Raw genomic sequence first — 16,511 nt, 5'->3', positions numbered from 1 at the left:
CGTCCTCTTGCGTCCTTACTACGTTTCTCCGGCGTCTATGGCGTCCTCACTGCGACCTGGGTCATTGATTGTGATATTTACCGGATCGCGATAAGTAACTCCAGAATTTCGAAAGTTAACAGTCTTTTCTATTACTTATTTTGCACAACAAACGTATCATATTCCGTACAGTATTTTAAAGAACAGTTGAAAACACAATACAAATTAAACAGACTTGTAGAAAAACGTCATGGAGCACATCATATTACAAAAAGTATACTGTCATTTGATATTACTTACTTTGGGAATGTGTTTTCATCTGTCGCATCGCGGCAAGATCATAGACATGTACTCTTTATGGTTACCGTATACCTGAAAAGTTTCATTTGGGTCTGTGCGTCACTGTAATGGGTCTCTCACGCAGGAAGTTCATAAGTATCTAAGTGCTGTTATCATTTTCGAATGGCCCATTCACCTGTCTTTTCGCGGAAAGATCACCATGAAAAGACTTCACATCAGGTCTCTGATTCACCCGCATGTTTATAATACGCATCAAAAGCGTACATGAAAGACTTCGTTCTGTGTTTCTACGCGGTAAGATGATATTTGACAGGCCTCTTTATCGACCTCCACGCGGCAAGATCATAGAAAGGATTATGGTATTCATATTTATATGAGTGCTATTTTTTAAAGTTGTGGTATTTCGGATGCAATTATGTGTTTTCTTCAGCTCTAAAAGAAGTTTTTGATTAAAAAAATTACAGACATATTCGCAGAAAAATTATTAGAATAAATGTCACATTATTAATCACATGTGCAAATAACACTTTAACGCTCGATTGGTCATTGTCGGCTCGGGTACTACTTAAATGTACCCCAGCCTCCCCAGGTGCTTTTAAGTATACTTAAATGTATCCCGGGTACGGGTTATATACTAACACATACCCGGCAAATTGATACTGTACGCGAGTTTTATTACCGCCAAAAATCCGATGTCATAAAACGCGCTACGGAATACGAAAAAAAAATTGTCTTTGATTTTTTTTTCACAAGTCCCTTTTTTAGCAAGAGGTTCAATAATATAGAGGCTATTTGACAGAATGTTTACTTATATATTTAAGAATTAATTTGAAGAGAAAAAAGCCGGCAACGACCAATTTTGCGTAGAATTCCCGGGTACGTTCCAGTATATTTTTCGTACCCGGGGTACATTTACGTATACTTAAGAGTACACGGGGTATAATTAAAAAGTACCCGAGCCGACAATGACCAATCGAGCTTAATTAACAGTTAGTTAAGAGTTATTGTCTTTATCATGTATATTGTACAGATAAGATCACACTATATTTGATGTCTATTCATTTTCAAAATTGTTATTAATTGACACATATGTTTGAAATTTAACGTCATCTTAAAGACGAGTTCGTTTACAGACAGACAGACAGACAGACGTACAGACACAGTTTATTCAGACTTATACAATAGTACACCGTCTTCATTCTAAAATGTACACATTATATTATGTCACGTGAATGCGAATAATAACATAACAGTATATAACATAGAGTCAATACAAATGAACATTATATATGTTAAGAACACATAAGTTCTATCGAGGTGGTGGTAAAATCTATATAAAGCAGTATTATTTAGGATAGTATTTCTTATAACTAAAGCTTCTTTGATATATTTGCATACATTGGAAATTACTAATCTATCACAAGAAACTAATAATTTGTGGAATTTATACACAAATGGGTTAATAAAACCGCTTATTTTTATTTTCTTAAATCACTGTAACATCGGCATAAACATATGAACTGATAGTCGTCTTTAAAATCAGTGTCATTACAACATAAACAATAACGTTCATTTCGTGGAATGTTGCTCTTGGTATATCTTCCAGTTTGAATTCTTAACGGGTGCGCAGAGACTCTTATTCTTACAAAAAATAAACGCAGACATCTGGGAAGTAATTCTTAATATTTTTCACATTCCAAAGAGGTTTAAAATTTTTTATACATGTCTAATACACTGCTATTTACCACACCACTCTTGTCTAAAATGTAAACAAGTCTACGTTTGAATTCTCAAACAAAACTATTTATTTGCACATCATTTGGATTTTTAAAAACATAACCAAATCAATAATATTTTAACATGTTTTTGACATGTGTGACCCAATTTGTAAAACATTTATTACAATCTTTTAAAGCTTGGTTTGTAAAAAAAAAATGCAAAATAATATTTATACTGGTTTGAATTTTAAACCAATATTTGAACATTTTTAAAAACCTGTTTACATACATTAGATATCTACCAAATTCTCCATAAACAGCAACATTACACGTATTTTTTGTATCTGAACCAATCGTTTGCAAAATTTTAAATGTATGCGTTCAATGTCATCTGACTAAGTAAAACCACATACTTCTGCGGACTAATTTAATATGGAACCACAAAGTGGTCAAACAACTGACAAAATATGTTTGTTTTAATATCGAAGTAATGCCATTTTATCAATAATGTATTAACTGCTTTAAGGGCTTTACCAACCAAATGTTCTTGGTTTAATTTAAAACTAAAGTAAAGGTTTCTTTATCAGTGCGTACTGTCCAGAGCGAGTTGGGACGCTCCTGTCTTGGTGACAAGCAAGGCTATTGATGAGATATTATTTTAGATATTTAACATACATTCGCTTAATTGTGGGAAATTAGAGGAATTTGATGGGTTTTGCGAAAATGAGCAAACCGTCGTCTATTGTGACGCCAGTGAAGCTGGATTTGGAGGTTATGTAGAGAATCACAACAACAGCGATGTCGTGGGTTGTTGGTCCGAGTCTGAAACAGGGCTCTGTGTGCAGAGTGCTTAATAGTTCATTGGAACAAGTAAAAGGATCTGTAGTAAAATTAAATTCCGATAACAGGAATGTAACAAGTATTTTAAAAACATGCAGTAGAAAGCCATATCTGCAAGATATTACAGTACACGTTGATGATGTCTGTAGAAGTAATTGTATAATATTTTCACCAAATTGCGTTCCACGAAAAAGCAACGATCCAGCCGCTTTTTTGAGTAGGTCCACTGATAGTGACGATTGGTCAGTGGAAAATTATATTTTCGAAAATTTAGAAACAACTTGGGGTCCACAAACACGTGATCGTTTTGCATGTAATTACAATACTAAATGCGCCAAATTTAATTCTAGAAATTGGAGCCCTGTTCCTTCCGCTGTAGACACATTTAGCGCGATGTGGAAAGGCGACAACAACTGGATTGTTCCCCGGCCTCGATTGGCCTGTGATTGTATTTTAAAGATAAAACACGACAAGTGTAATGCAAATGTGTTGCTGCCTATTTGGAAGTCGGCTCCTTTTTGGCCGTTGTGCTTTCCTGGAGGGAATGATAAAGCATGCTTTGTGCATGATTTTTCTTTATTTTCAGCGGCTCGTATTACAAAAGAGGTAGAGGAAGGAACGGCGTATTCGATGGGAAACCGTTAAATTTTGGATTTATTGCATTACGATTTGTTGAGTGACGTTTCATTTATTTCTGCAGGTTTAAATCCCAAGACGGTTATTGAGACGGAGATTCAGGACAGCAGGATTAGCGTTAGTGAGTTTGGAGATTTGGCGGAAAAGATGTCTGGACAACTTGTGTTTTCAAGAAGTGACAATACAAACATAAAGTAGTTTAGTTATTTTATTAAGTGGAAATCTTTTTTATCTTCTAAGGGCGGCTCAGCGGTTCCAGCTTCCTCTATCCATGTGGCGTTGTATTTGACTGATCTTATTGACAAGCAAGTATCGAGTTCTGGTATACGTACTTCTTTATATGGCATAAGTGGGCTCATTCTCTCAGAAATCTTCCTGATCCCACGGCTAACGCATTTGTAATGAATTTGATGGAATGTGCAAAAAGAACATTATCAAAACCTTTTTCTCGCAAGGAACTGATTTTTTTAGAATCGTTGAAAGAGCTTTGCGAAAAATATTCATACAATACAGATTTGCTTGTATTGAGGGATTTATGCAAGATCTCTTTAGCATTAAATGGATTTTCACGATTTAACGAGCTAGTTTATTTGAGATGTGATGATATTCAATTTTTTAACGAATATTTCACAATTACCATAAGAAAAAGTACGACCAATATCATAACGGCGAAAAAATCGATATCGCTAAGGGTGAAACAGCGGCTTGTCCGTATTTTATTTTAAATAGATATTTATAAATTGCTGGATTATTGACGAGTGACAATAATTTCTTGTTTAGACCTATTAATAATTCAAAAGGCAATTTAACACTGATTCAGAAAGACAAACCGTTGAGCAATAACCGAAGTCGCGAGTGTATAAGGTCATAATATACTAAAAAATTCCTTAACACATTCAATGCAATAACTTTACCAAAAAATGAAGTCAAAGTTTTACGCGTAGACACCCTCATAACCATACCTTTTCTTAAAGAGCATTCCAAGCCAAATTGATTTAAACAATAAAAAGATAGGTCATCCAGTATGTAAGAAAGAATCAACGGTCACTGTTTTAAGACCATGTTTTTACCGGCTTCTATACAGTTGATGATGGTTTCCCGCTATCTGTCAAAGTCTCGTGTAGTCTCCAACCTAAAAGCAAAACAATGAATTTGTAGAATACAACACATGCACACATGAATATTTTTAAAAAAAGGGTCATGCCCACACAGAGAATTGTGTCTTCAAATAAATGACGTTCCTTTTTTAGAGGGTATAGCATTGAACACCAAAAGTATTTAGTATACTGTAACCTATAACGGCTAGATTCAGAGTATTCTGGTTCCCGTCGTACTAGTACAAAGTGTCAGGGGCAGGTAATCCAGACTAGTAGGTAATGCGAATATTGGCTTGCATTCATTTCGCGCTGGGGGTGGTTAATGATCGTTGTTGAAAAAACGGGAGAGCGAAAACAGTAAGGATAGACATGTCTGTGCTCATTGGAGAGGAGACTGAGTGTGTCTAAGGCTCTGACGTTATAAATATAGGTATTTTCATTCTCGTATAGTATTGTGATTTTAAATACGTTAATTTGTTCCCACCAGCCCGCTCTTTTCGGTTTCTAAACGTCTCGTCTGGTATTGCAAACATGAGTTTGTTGTTATTTTAAGGTGAAACTGAAATGTAGTAAAGACTTTTTATTTCACGCGTTTCGATAATATAGCGTGAAATATTTGTCTTACGCGAGACGTGACTGTTTTACAGTAATACAATGATTGGTCAGTCTTGCACGAGGATCTCAAACATACGATTATATGGTGAAGGGTTCATTATCAGGCTAAGAATATTTTAGTTTTTGTTGTGTTTTTATATGTTTTGATTTTGATATGATACCAGACACATGAATGGGGCTCTCTACATTCCTATTGTGGTCCGACAATTGGCAAACAGGTTTCCAGCGGTAACCGTCTCTGGTTTTTCCTGGCCGGTCGGTTCACATTTTGTAGTCATAAGCTAGCCATTTATGTATTCAATGTTGAATTCGGCTGCACAGTGTCCCGTCAATAAACGTCTCGTCTGGTATTGCAAACATGAGTTTGTTATTTAAAAGTGAAGTCAAGACTAGCTGGTTTATTTTATTAAAATAACGGTACGTCTGTTATTGATTATTTGTTTGCATACGAATACAGCTTTCCTAGTACATCGGATTTTACCGTTCATGATTTTAATGAATTTAGCGATCACGTCCCTTTACATGTTTCCTTAGTATCTTATAATGTCTCATCTGAGTTTAAGTCATACACTGATGTCAAGTACAAATAGGACGATGCGTAACGAGGTAGACTTTCTTAAGGGATTATTTCTATGTAACCTGTATTCAATACTATTGTACAACATGTAGATTAATCAAGTAGAACGTCAATTAATGATGTTTTTAATAGATTTACCTTAACCATTCCTAGTGATGCGGACCCGTTATTTTATAAAACACGTGTTTATAATACTAACCCTAGTTTCAATGTTAATAATTGTTTAAAGAATGCATACTGGTTTGATAGCGAGTGCGATACCGCACGAAATGTGTACCACGACGCTTTACGTATTTTTAACTCGAGTAAAACTGATATAAACAGAGAACGCTTATGTACTTAATCCGCGAGAAGAAAACCTGTTATTATAGGCAAAAAATGTTGGAGATGGAAAATTTAAGAAAACTCAAACTAAGGGACTTTTGGCGATTTTTCAAATAAAAAAAATAGCGTATTTAAAAAGATATCTTTAGAAGAAATTACAACGTTTTTCGAAAACCTTATAGTGGTTAAATGTCTGATTTGTGTAATACTGAAGCTTCTGTTTAAATAATGATTTTATCTTTAAAATCTGCATTTCCTGAACTTGACGTGGGTATATCTGTTGGAGAAGTTAAGTATTTAATAAAACATTTAAAACGACATAAATCATCGGGAGGCGATTGTATCTTTAATTAATATTTTTCTTGAATGCAGCGATATCTTGTCTGCCCATTGATGTGATGTGTTATACGGTATTTTGTAACGGGTGCGCAGTTCGAATTTAGGAAAGGTTATTCAACTGTTGATGCTATTTTTATACTGATGTCCATTGTCCAAAACTATTTAAATGAAAATAAACGTTTGTATGTTATATACGTCGATATGTTAAAATTTTTTGATAGTATTTTCCGCAATGCATTATGGTTGACAAATGTTTAAGTCTGGTATTCAAGGCAAGTCGCTTAGAATACTAGTAGTTAAGGATATGTATGCGAATGTTAAATCACGTGTAAAATGATGTTCCTCTTATTCAGATTATTTTAGTTATGCGGTTTGACTGAGGCAATAGGAGGTAATGTCGCCGATATTGTTTTCTTTATTTGTTGAAGACCTTGAACTTTTTCTTCAAGATAACATTAACTCTGCTTTGAATCTTGATGATATTGCGTTGATATCACTATGATTTGCTAATGACGTGGCTATTTTAGGAAAGTCACGTGCTGAAGTTCAAACATTTTAGATTACTTATACTTTTATTCCTATTCATTGGGTTTTAATGTGAATACTGCAAAAACAAAAATAATGATATTTCGAAAGAGGGGTGGTTTAAAAGTAAACGAAAAATGGCTATACAATGGTAATGATATTGAAATTGTCGACAACTTTTACAATTTAGGCACAGTGTTGAATTATACTAGACGTTTTTAACTGAACCAGGAACATTTGGTTGGTAAAGCCCTGAGGCCATGAATACATTATTTTCTAAATGCAATGAATTTGACATAAAACCGAAAATATTTTGCCAGTTGTTTGACTCTTTTGTGGGTTCTATATTAAAGTATACTTCAGGAGGATGGGGTTTCACGAAGTCCTATGAAATAGAACGAATACATTTAAAATTTTGCAATCTGTCTGTCTGTCTGTCTGTCTGTCTGTCTGTCTGTCTGTCTGTCTGTCTGTCTGTCTGTCTGTCTGTCTGTCTGTCTGTCTGTCTGTCTGTCTGTCTGTCTGTCTGTCTGTCTGTCTGTCTGTCTGTCTGTCTGTCTGTCTGTCTGTCTGTCTGTCTGTCCGTCCTTCCGTCCGTCCGTCCGTCCGTCCGTCCGTCCGTCTGTCTATTTATCGGGAAAGAAGCCCGATACAAGAATACCGTTAAAAACATCGCACACATGTGCTGACAATATATCATTGCATTCGAGAAAACATTAATTCAAAATAAAATCTCTACCTATCGATTTATTTCGTTTTAAATGTTTTATTGGATTGTTAACGTCTTCAACAGATATAGGTACTTCAAGTTCTGGGAATACATAATTTTCTAAGTTAAAATTATTATTTGAACAAACATCTTCTGCTTTATAATTACAAAAATCAAACTCATTACTACTGAGCTTTTCAAAAAAAACTTTGTTAATTCTTCTTAGGACATTTTTTATGGAATTATTTTTATTTGAAAAATTTCAAAAAATCTCTTGGTTTGTGTTGTTTTAATTTTCAATCTCCAACATTTTTAGCCGAATGCATGTACCTCTTACTTGTACATAAACGTTCTCTGTTTATAACTGATTTACTTGAGTTAAAAATACGTCAAGCGTCATTGTACAAATGTTGTGCATTAATTAATCCACTCGTGATCAAACCAATCTGCATTCTTTACACAGCTATTTACACGGGAACTAGGATTGGTTTTATAAACACATGTTTTAGAGAATAACGGGTCAGCCACACTGCGGATTGTTTCAGTAAATATATTCAAAATGTCAATAATTGACGTTCTACTTGAACAATCAATATTGTCTACAATAGAATTAAATACAGATAGCATACACATAATACCTAGACGATATTGGCTACGTAACGCAAATTCTAGTTTAGTTTTGGTATTCGCAAACATTTGTAGACATCAAAGTAACCAACAAACATTGAACACAATCCAGATTGGTGTGTGGGGGGGGGGTAAAATATAGAAATTATCTTTAAGAAAGATATTAAAACGTTTTTTAGGAAGGCAACCAGGTTCTCGCTGTTGAATTGGAAAAGTAATTAAGTCATGCGTTATTTGAAATAAAAGAAATAAAATTATAATTTGATATGACAAATTATTGACAGGATTTTTTTTCATCACAAAACTGGACAGGTATTTGTTTACCAGGTTTTCCGAAGGAAAAAACTGGTTATTAGATTGGCGAATGCGGGCGGGCTGGCGGGCGGGCGGAACAAGCTTGTCCGGGCCATAATTATGTCGTTCATTGTCAGATTTTAAAATCATTTGGCACATTTGTTCACCATCATTGGACGGTGTGTCGCGTGAAACAATTACGTATACATCTCCAAGCTCAAGGTCGTCACGACTAAAATATATTGATTTTGTAACAAGGAGGGTAACTGTGATGAACAATCAGTAGCAATGCACATTTTGAGTTGTAGTTGTCTCCCTTTATCAGACTTTTTTATATTGAAAACCTGGTTTTGTGACAATTTTGTCCCTTGTTATTATATGCATCGATATGCGAACACATTGATCATTGAGTGGTACTTTTCCTTTTCTCGAGCTTGTTCCATCGATATCTAGCCATTACTGTAACTTCACCGAAATTCGTTAAAACCTTTAAATGGACCGTCAACCGCGATTGACGAAAAAAGAAAAGTTCTAATATACCGTTTGTTTTTGCATTAACTGTTGACGGTCCCTTTAATTGACGAACGGTGTGAATGTATTCATTTTAAGCTTCTGTGTAACAACGATGGCTGTTTCTACAAATAATATTTTTTGACAATAGTATATGACTGCAATCGTCAATCGGTGACTTGAAACATTTTTATTTTCAACACAATGGGAACCAATTTAACACAGACCACAGTTTGGACATAAAGCATCTTTGCAAAATCTTTAATTAATTGCACAAAGTTAGGTTGTGCTCATGACACACCGTATCAGGATACCAAACATATATACCAAGTTAATTCAGAAATGAGTTATTAAATTCAATGACAATATTTCAATTCACGAGGTTGAACGTAGATAACAAGATATTTGCCTCATGTCAGCTGTTTTGCACGTTGTAACCAACGTCTTTCATTGTGAATTAATTTTAGCTTGTGAGTAAACACACTCCAATATATTAATTTCCGCCAGTCAAAATAGGACGCTTAATAACTATATTATTTAGCTAAATTGCAATGGCATTGTGTGATATATGGAAAAAAACATCTTACAACATCAATGCATCTTTGGTTTTAGCAACATATTGTGGTTCATGGCTTGCACATGTCTGTATGTGATTCCTTGAAGTTGAAATGGACAATAAAGTAAGAACGTGAATTCCCTTACAACTAATTACGTATCAAAGCGAATGGCATATAACAAGGCGAAAAAATAGGTTCGAACCTGTGTTTTGTTTTTGTACTGAAAATTAGACAATTGTGAGCCATGTGTGTTATTATGTTCAACACCATAGTTTGAGCTAGTCTCTTTCATTATATGTACTAGATAGCCCGAATCGTAAATGTCGCTCGTGACTTTGATAGGCTTATTTTGTCATAGGCACACACAATGACACTGAGTCCATGGCAACTTAGCGTGATTCCGATAACATGTGCGGTTTTAGAAACTAGGATAAATATCCATATTATAGTGTCGCTCTGTCCGTCTTGTTCTTATGTTGGTAGCTTTCATTTTAAATCATTTCGGGAAATTATTATCACTTGCATTAATTTAAATATGTTGTCTATCTGATCGTGATTGTTTATTTATATTATTTATATAATGTATATCATAGCTAAAGTGAATCTTTGCGATTTTAGGTCTATGTCTAAGTTTATCATTCGTTTAACACCACATGTTTTGTCCCAAAACCCAGCGATCTTAGTTTATTGGAAAGTAAAGATTTTTTTTATATTACGTCACGGAATCAAAACAACATACATATCATGCGCATTAAAAAGCCGAGATGTAACATTGACCTACTCCTATAGTACTGCAGTTAGTAAATAATCACAGTTTCAACACGGAATCATACTTCACATAAACAAGTAAAGCATATAACATGAAAATTTTAATAACTTTAAAGGGGCCTTTTCACAGATTTTGGCATTTTTTAACTTATTCATTAAATGCTTTATATCGATAAATGTAAACATTGGATCGTAAAAGCTCCAGTAAAAAATCAAGAATAAAATTAAAAAAAGAAAAGAACATTGCCCGGAACAGGTTTCGAACCAGTGACCCCTGGCGTCCTGCCAGAGTCCTGAAGTAAAAACGCTTTAGCCTACTGAGCTATTCCGCCGAGTACATATACTTGAAGTATTTTATACCTTATATAAGCAATCTTCGTAGTTTCACAAAATTTAACGACAAAAACAGAACTCTCCAAATTATTCAATCGTTTCGCGTTGCAACGCTTTATAATTAATAGATTTTAAAATCGTCAAAAGATGCATATAATGGCTATATTAGACCATGGTAAATGTTCAGTATTACTGTTTCCTCACAAATATCATAACTAAAACGAAAGTTTGCGAATCTGAAACAACTTTTTTCAATTTTGTCAATTTACCAAAGCGTGAAAAGATCCCTTTAAAAACAAAAATATAGCCTTTGTAATTTGATGCTGAATATAGAGATGAATAATTTGTATTAAGTCTGCCATTCTGTGTGTATTATTTACGGCCTAAGTTTGTTTCTTTCATGAGATAGGCTTTAAACATGTTTTTACAGTTATTTTAAATACATTACCCTTTAATACATTGAGTGATAGGCTCACTTTCTTTTTAAGAACCACCAACGTGTCAAACAAACTAAACCGTATTTTGAAAACCAGTGTGCAATATATTTTTCAGATTATTTTTCTAAAAGAAAATTAATGAATGCAAACCAAAGTATTGTCATGTTGTTAATAATCATGTCTATGGAACATTCATGTGAGTTACATTGCGACTGGTGATATAAAGTAAAAACACAAATTGATACATTTTTGGTGACTAATGTATAGACCATCTAAAAGGTGTGTACAACTTATGTCTCAACACGTTAAACAAATAACTAAGTGCATGCTTGTTTTGTTTGGCCTTATTGATGTGTACAATTTGACTTTATACTTGTAAACATGTGAGCAGTAAGTTTCAACAAGACCAAGGGATGCTCTCACCGGACCGTCTGGAACTGGCAGAACGCCCTCAAACTTTGCTGAGTGCGTAACAAATATTTATAAAGTTTTAGTTTTCTTTTTTTATTGTACTATTATGCGTTGACGCATGTCTTAATTTAATGTGTGTTGAAAGTTTGATGCGAGCTTGAATAAAGTGTTGGTCCAAATTAAGATGTCACTTGGAAGATTAATTCATTTATCACGAAGATGATGGGCAATCTATGTCGATTTCGATAAATGGCCATATTTTAGACTTGAAATAACTCGCGTAATGAAACAAACAGTTTAATAACACATAGCCGCAAGCACGTTATGTAAATAATTTGCGATCGCAAATTCACGTTATAAACCTGGTATGAATATTTTATCTTACCCTAAATTCAAACGTGATTCTTACATATAGTTTGCCATGTTTTAACCACTACCTTACACCACTTTAGGATATGATGAGAACATGACGTAACCGTGAAGTATATCTCGATAATCAGTTTTCACAATATCCTCTTCGTTCGTTGTTCGTCCTTTACACGATTTAAACAACTAGTGCTCTACACAATCCTGGCGTGTGCAATAACGCTTCATGATCTAGAACGTGAATTTCAGCCTTGCTTTACCAGTACTGTATAGTCTAAGCTATAATTAGGAGGTGCCACGGAGAAAAAGTGAGCCATACATTTAGAATCTGAACGCGAAACATACCATGAGCATATGGAATAGATCGTCTTAATCTAATTTATTCGGCAATTCGTCAAAAGCAATTTTTCGGCACTGTTCCAAAGCGTATATCTTCTTCTGTTTTACATGCATTGTTTGATTATACAATTAGATGAAATTTTCTCCAACCTCTATAATTGTAAATGACGCCAATTGCGCGACGTCAGTTTCATTTGTTGCGAATCGGTATTTGCACGCAAGTTGTTTCAAGCGTCTAGAGCCTGGTTTCAACCACAAATAGGTTTTGCCTAGTGAATTTTACTCAAAATCCACTAAATATTATAATTATATTGTATCGCCGCCAATGTCCTCCACTAATGTGAAACAATTTTAAAAGTTCACGAAAAATAAATTGGAATAATTATTTCGTATTAAGAATTTTTTATATTGAGACTCGAACGTAAAGGTTAGTGTGACTTGAATATCCTCTATTCATATCTTAGATTGTATACTTAAAGTACATCATCAAGAAATCTCTAAAGCTTCTGGAAGATATACATGAAGTATTCAACAATTTTGAAAAGAAAATCTTTGAAAGTTGAGAATATACGGATTATTACTTTATAACGTGTTTTGCAAGTTCGGCAGGTAAAACAGGTTTAAATCCCCAATCATGGGACACATAGCACTGCTTTGTTTTTGTATGATTCTGCTCTCTGCCGAACAGTCCTTTTTATGTATTAAAATACATTCGTCTCAGTTATTATTTGTCAACGAATACTAAATCGACAATATTTTTTTTAAGCTCTTACATATATTTACCTTTCTGAAAATTTATACCATAACGCCTTCTGTTAATTGATCAGCTTCTGTGAGACACATATTGTATTGTTTGAATGCAGAATATATTCTTACATTCACACGAACTGTAGTTTTCGCAAGTTTAAAAAAAAACAACATAACTATATAAAAGGAATCTGATTAATGCTCATAAAACTGATGAAACCATCAACTTTATTCAAGTACAATATGCAACGCGTCATTGGAATAAACAAACTCACCTAGAAACATTTGATATAATTATTTGTATGCTATTCTTTCAAAACAAGTACTGATTTTTAATAAACACATCTTATAGGGTTCTTGTTGTAAAAATACTTACTAAAAATTCATTTGCGAACAATAATTACAATCAACATTCGTTTCCAGACACTCTAAATATAAACAATTTAAAATACCAAGCCTTTATTGAAAGGAACAGCATCGCATCTGACAAAAACATATAATGTAACATAACTACACGTAAATTTAAAATGGGTAGTGAAGAGGTCATTTTACAAAAATGTAAGACAATTGTATTAATTTAAAGGGCTAATATATAACTTAAATACAAACATTAATGCACAATTTATATCTTCGAAAATACATATAAATCAAACGAATATGTCCCGATAACGTGTCCGCAATCTAACCATTGACTTAATGTGTAAACGGTATGGCCAAAGTCCAGTTTGACATTTGTCTAATACAACAAAACACCAGAAAACGTCGTATACCGCCATTCGTCTCCAGAAATGATTTGTCCATCATTGTTTCCATATTGTTCCATCCATACGCTTTGCCCCACAACCAGATGCACCAACATTGTGTTGCTGCTCATAACTTCCATAGACTGTGTTTTTGAATCAGATATAAGGTCAAATGTATTGGCGTTATCGACAACTACTTTGACATGCGTATTTTTAAGACTGTCAATCGATGCTGAAAGTAGGTAGACCCCAGTGATGGGTACAGTAAATATACCCGTTGCAGTGTTATATGCATTTCCGTCGTTCAGCAATGTTCTGTCACATTTGATAACATGTCCGATAGCTAAATGTGGGATCATATAACTGAGATATGCAGAAAATGCAACATTTTCAGCCGCAGTCCGTTTTGAATGCGGTTTAAACAACCAAGGCTGAACATACCTATTGACTATTCTCGAACTATTATGCCGTTTAGGTTGAATTCTTTCTTTATCACTACCCAGTGCTTCATTTTGTTTAAGTTCATGTTGTGTGCTTATTATAACCTCAAGCGTTGAATTTGTGCTTTCATTGACAAAGAAAATGTCGGGGTCATGTTTACTGCTATCTATGGTATTCCGGCTGTTTAACAATTCCTTTAACTCAGCAAATTCCGATTTCATCTCTTTTTGGAAAGCTTTTGCATCTGAGAGACCTTTTCCTAATATCTCCAATGTATTGTCTAAATCACGTACAGCCATTTCAATTTCATTTAACCGCGTTTGTATTTGATATTCGGTCCGCACCAGAGCTGAATCGACACGTTTTGTTGAAGAAATTCCAACGTTAACCGTAATAAAAACGAACACCAATTTGACTCCTAAGTGTTCCATTGTGGCAACTGTCTGACACAAACGTGGTCTGTTTGGTAGAATGAACGCTTGTATGATGTCTTGACGAACGAAATCATAATTTATTGATAACGCTGGCAGTGTGGGAAGATCCAAAAGTACTCAGAGTTTATTCAACTCATTGGCGCATACAAAAACCCTCACTGATAAAACACGGTGTTTGTTTGTTTTACCTACTAACTTACTTGCTTAACATTAAACGTAATATTATGCACCTCGCAACGTATTTGTTAAATGTCGACGAGCGGGTTATATTTCACGTATCATACGCAAGTTCATTCAAAATTGAGAAGAACAGAATAATCGCAACACGTGCTTAAGTGTGAAACAAAATTAAACAACTGGCTTCCTGTTCTTTATTTAAAAGTGTATGCACATGTTGAAATAGAAATATTTAATATTTAAATGTGTAACCACGTTGTTAAAATTAACGTTTGTATGCATCCGTACTAAGGCATTTAGTAATCGCATCTTCCGCGCGTGCGCCATTCTGTCCCCCTTTTTGTATGGAGAATAACCTAGGAAGCTTTCTAGGCATTCAAATGAAACTTCGTATGATCATAGAGGACTTAAATAGGAAGTAGATGAACCAAACTCTCACTTCATTATTTATTGACGTTTGGTCATTTTGCTCGTGCGAAGCAGAACTCTCTTAGTACTGAAAAAGGTCAGAAATTGAGTCTTGTTATTTTGTAATTTACAGGATACGGAAAACTTACAACACGTACTCGCAAGGTTCAAAAGTTTTGTTTGCAATTATGTTTGAATGTTTGTATGTAGACCTGTACACAAACTTCGCCATTGAAAATATTAAGTGGGACAATAGGTTAATCGACACATATTTTGTATGTGAATAAATCAGAAATAGCATTTATGGTATTAATTTTTCACCATGTTTGTCTTATTACTGGTTATTACCTCTTTTATATCCAACCGTCTCTCTACATTAACTTTTTCTAACAGCAAACATTGATGCATTATTTAATTTTCAAATATATTTATGGGTAACCATTATTGCACAAGATTTCGTGTCAAAACATAATTTTGCGTTTGTTACAATATTTAAAAAGATAACTTCGAAGTATTTTCTCAGTTTTTGTCATAAATCGGAAAATACATAAGAAGACAACGATAACAGAAAGCGCACATCCCAGTATAATAAATGGCAAAAACCATCACGGATGTAAGATGTCTTTAACTATAATTATTATTTTAAACTTTAGATTATAGCGTTGTCCATATTGCATTATACTGTAAGATTTTATATATTGTAGTACGTCATTGATTTATGTTTTAGAAGGAACATTCTTAGTTAACCCGGTGACTAGCTATTTAGAATTAATTTGAGCTTTACTTAAATATTTGAGAAAACATAAACATCGTACGCCTGACATATGATTTAAGGCAACTTTAAAAAAATGTTTAACTTGGCATTTAAATAAAATTATCAATAATTATTCAATAAAGGTTTAATGTACACTATCTTTAACGAAAATATACGAATTATGAGATGAAACGATAATTCTATTCGTTCGGTCTCTATATCCGAACTACATTATATGTTTATACGTGTATTATTAACTTTGTCCGTTTCTTTAAGGTTCTGTGAAAACAAAAAACACGATTGATTGTGAAGTAGTGTCTTGTTTCTCGTTTGAACATTGTCACACGTCTCAGTTTTACGTCTACCTTCCAATTATGTCTTTTTAGAATATTTTCAGAATAGTTATGATACTTATTGTGGATGATAATATTGTATGATGATCTTTATGTTTTGTGTGTATTTATAGTCTTTTTTGTCTTATTTCTGAGTGAAAATTACACATTATT

This window comes from Dreissena polymorpha, chromosome 10, assembly GCF_020536995.1.
Source record: "Dreissena polymorpha isolate Duluth1 chromosome 10, UMN_Dpol_1.0, whole genome shotgun sequence".
Classification (NCBI taxonomy): Eukaryota; Metazoa; Mollusca; class Bivalvia; order Myida; family Dreissenidae; genus Dreissena; species Dreissena polymorpha.
This window is presented reverse-complemented; position numbering follows the sequence as displayed.